Source organism: Marmota marmota, unplaced genomic scaffold, assembly GCF_001458135.2.
Source record: "Marmota marmota marmota unplaced genomic scaffold, marMar, whole genome shotgun sequence".
Taxonomy (NCBI): domain Eukaryota; kingdom Metazoa; phylum Chordata; class Mammalia; order Rodentia; family Sciuridae; genus Marmota; species Marmota marmota.
The window spans coordinates 18,843,301-18,847,275 of NW_026000174.1; the positions used below are offsets into that span (position 1 = coordinate 18,843,301).

Sequence of the window (3,975 nt, forward strand, 5' to 3'; positions counted from 1 at the left end):
GGAAAGATAGCAGAATACAACAGTCACTAGTATGGCAATATGTAAAAACGTGGATGTGTAACCGATGTGATTCTGCAATCTGTATACGGGGTAAAAATGGGAGTTCATAACCCACTTGAATCAAATGTATGAAATATGATATGTCAAGAGCTTTATAATGTTTTGAACAACCAATTAAAAAAAAACACCAATATTTCCCACTAATATGCCTCTGCATATTAGCTTCTGTGTTCCATTTTTATTTTAGATAAAACATTCATATTTCAACTACCAAAACATAGTTCTTATGCAGAATATTTTAAAGAGAAGTACGTCTTCAGTCCCACTGGCTGTGAAAGCTAAGAGCAACATTTCTGAGAGACAATAATTTATTAATCAGAGGGTAGAAAGAAAAGAACTATGACAGCCATATTCCATACTTTTCTCTAGTTTCTTTTCCTTTCTTTAAAGGAAATGCATCTGTTTGACACTGTATTCATGAAATTTCAATTATTTCTCAATTCAACAAATTTGAGTACCTCTCAAATTTGTGCACTCACTCCACATCATTTGTTTCCATATTTTCTTGGAGCCTTATATTTGTACATAATGGTGAAATTCATTGTTACACATTTGCACATGCACACAACATAATAGGCCAACATAATTCCCCATATTTCTCCTCTCTTTTCCCTCTTCCTATCTCCTAACCCCTTTCCTCTACTCTACTGATCTGCCTTCCATTTTCATGAGATCCACCCTGCACCTTCCTTTTCCTTTTTCTCTCTGGCTTCCATATAGCAGAGAAAACACTGGACCCTTGACTTTCTCAGTTTGGCTTATTTAACTTAATAGAGATCTCAAGTTCCATCCATTTTCCTGCAATTTATGTCAATTGCAGGAAATTCAGAAATATCAGGAATTGCAGGAATTTCAATTTCACACTTTTTAAAGTTCTAGTGGGGATGCCTATTGGAATACCAGGTGAATATCCAAAATATCCAAGAGGTTTTATAAATTTCAGCATTGAAATTAATCAATTAATCAAAAGGTCTATTTTTGCTTCCATAACCTCTTCTGTAGGAGTAGCCCTAGAACCACAATACTTGTTCATTTTGTTATTATTATTGTTGTTTTTAATAAGCACACCTTGAGCAATATAGACAACTATATAATTGTGCATCTTATATGTTCCTCCTATGTTCACAACTTTGATCATGTTTCCTCACAGCATACTATCAAATCAAATGTTCTCCCCTCAATACTCTATGTCAACACTTATTCTCCTAAAGCCTCTTTTTCTGTGGAATTTTAAAAAAATGTATTGAAAATATACTTTACACCAGAAAAGCATTGCTATGTACATTACGTGGCTTGAGAAATATTTGTTCTATGAGTCTTGGAAGATGTAATGTGGGTAGAAAATAAAGCACTGTGTAATAAAGGATTATTGACTGATTTAGTTTAAGCTGAAACGTCTTTTTCTCATTGAACTAGATGGTAGAGTCCAGAAGACTAGATGCTAATATTGGAAAAACATTGGCTGCTTTTTACTATTACAATGATTCTTCTTTGATTTGTCACTAATCAAATAGGTCATGGAGTGATGATGTTAGGAAGGGCATTTGTTTCTATGTTTTATTTTCAAGATCAGTCCATCATTTTGATTAAAGGTACATATTAGGAGATGGTAAAATATATATTTCTGTAGTGAAGATTTTTGAAGAGAGAGGAGAGGAATTTTTTGGTACAAGTAAATTGGAATCAACTTTAGCAAGTCTATTAGGTAAAACATTAACTTTGAAAGGTTAGAATGTCAGAACAACTGATGATTATAAATATTTCAGGTTAGTATGGGCATCTCTGACTATGGTGAACACCTGGATCCCAGAAAATATATAATCAATCCTTGACCATCCATTTGGTCAGTTAGTAGCCAAATTCAACCTGGAGAATGGAAGGCATGATAACAAAAGAAACTGCACAAGCCATTGATGTTGTCAACATCTAATGCTTAAGACATGGACTCTAAGAGAGTATGTACCACATGTAAAACCTATGAGAGCAATAAGGTCATCTATCCACAAGAAAGATGAATTAGCCATTTTACGGGACAAAGCCCTTCTGGTCAGTGAAACTCTGAAATTTTTTCTTCTGTTTACACAGGGAATTCTGTGAATGCTCTACTCTAAACTTCCCAAAAGTCATTATGTCACTCCTAAATGTCACCAGCCTGACTCCAGCTTCATTCATTTTAAATGGCATCCCTGGTCTGGAAGAGGTGCATTTGTGGATCTCCTTCCCCCTGTGTGCCATGTACAGCATTGCCCTTACAGGGAACTTTGGCCTTATGTACCTCATCTACTCTGAAGAGGCCTTGCACAGACCTATGTACATCTTCTTAGCCCTTCTTTCCTTCACAGATGTGCTCATGTGCACCAGCACCCTTCCCAACACTCTGCATACTGTGGTTCAACCTCAAGGAGATTGATTTTAAGGCCTGCCTGGCCCAGATGTTCTTTGTGCACACCTTCACAGGAATGGAGTCTGGGGTGCTCATGCTCATGGCACTGGACTGCTACGTGGCCATCTGCTATCCCCTGCGCTATGCCACCATCCTCACCAATGTGGTGATTTCTAAAGCCGGGCTGCTCACTTTTCTTAGGGGCGTGATGCTTGTTATTCCTTTCTCTTTCCTCACCAAGCGCCTGCCATACTGCAGGGGCAATATCATCCCCCATACCTGGATGGTAATTACAGGGTTTATTAACTTGGTGGCATTTCATGAAGCTGTTACCTAGAATGTATGCTCTTTTTTGCATGCATGATATATTTCAGAAAAATATTTATTTGAAATAACATCTTTTAAGAATCATACTCGGACCCTATAAACTGTGAAACATTTCTTTCTTGTCTCCTGTGCTTCTGTGTATGACTTAGAAAGAATATACACTTCATTTATTAATGAATATATTAAATTTGGTATGTTATCTGTGCATGTTTATACAAATTATGATCAAATAACATGGACAATACCATAGTTAAAAAAATGATCGAAACCTTCATTATTCCTTTTATAGAAATAACCTTTTAAACCTATTGTGGTATTCACATATATATTTTTGTTGTTCTTTCTGGTGATTATTTCTTTACTCTAAGCTATGTTTGAACTTTAATTAGATTACCAACTATTCTGTCATACACAATGAGAATTCTTTTTTTGTACCAGTGATTGACACCAAGGGTGCTTAACCACTGAGCCACCTCCCCAGCCCTTTTTGTTTTTTATTTGAGACAGGGTCTCACCAAGTTTCTTAGGGCCTCACTAAATTGCTGAGGTTAGCCTTGAACTTGTGATCCACCAGCCTCAGGCTCCCAAGCCAGTAGAATTAAAAGCATGAACCACTAGGCCCAGACACAATGAGAACTAACTCAATTACTATATCAGTCACACTTTCTCTCAAAATATTATATATTTTATATAAATATACATATATATTGTATGCTACCACACATGTGAAAAATATGCATGGGTCCTGTTCTCCTTTTCCCACTACTTTAAACCTCCATGTGAATCAATTTTATCTTTAGTTTCTTCTTTAAATTATTACCATTTTATACAATTCTGGATTTGTTTGTAATTTTATTGTAATGATTAAACTTAGTAAATAGTATTTTGCTTACTATAGCTACATGCATATTAATATGAGTATTGAGTGTGAATGTTGATCACTTTGTACCCAAATCAGGACTATAGTTCCTTCTCTTTTGTTGTAATAGCATCATCATTATTACTCATGAAGAACCTGCATCCATTTTCAGTAGTATCTGAAAATATATTACACAGATTGAACAAGGGTAATGTTTATGGAAAAGAAATACCAGAAGGCAAATGTCTAACATTTAGAAGTTTCATTAAAATAGAAAGCTGTTAAATCAAATGGACAAATTTATCCAAGCCACTCTAAATTATTTTTGTATTTTTAGTTGAAAAAA

At 35.2% G+C, this 3,975-nt stretch overlaps 1 pseudogene; it reads left to right on the plus strand.

Annotated features, from left to right (window-relative positions):
- The first annotated feature begins 2,188 nt into the window (after positions 1 to 2,188).
- Positions 2,189 to 2,780, plus strand: LOC107157628 (annotated as a pseudogene).
- Positions 2,781 to 3,975: the final 1,195 nt, after the last annotated feature.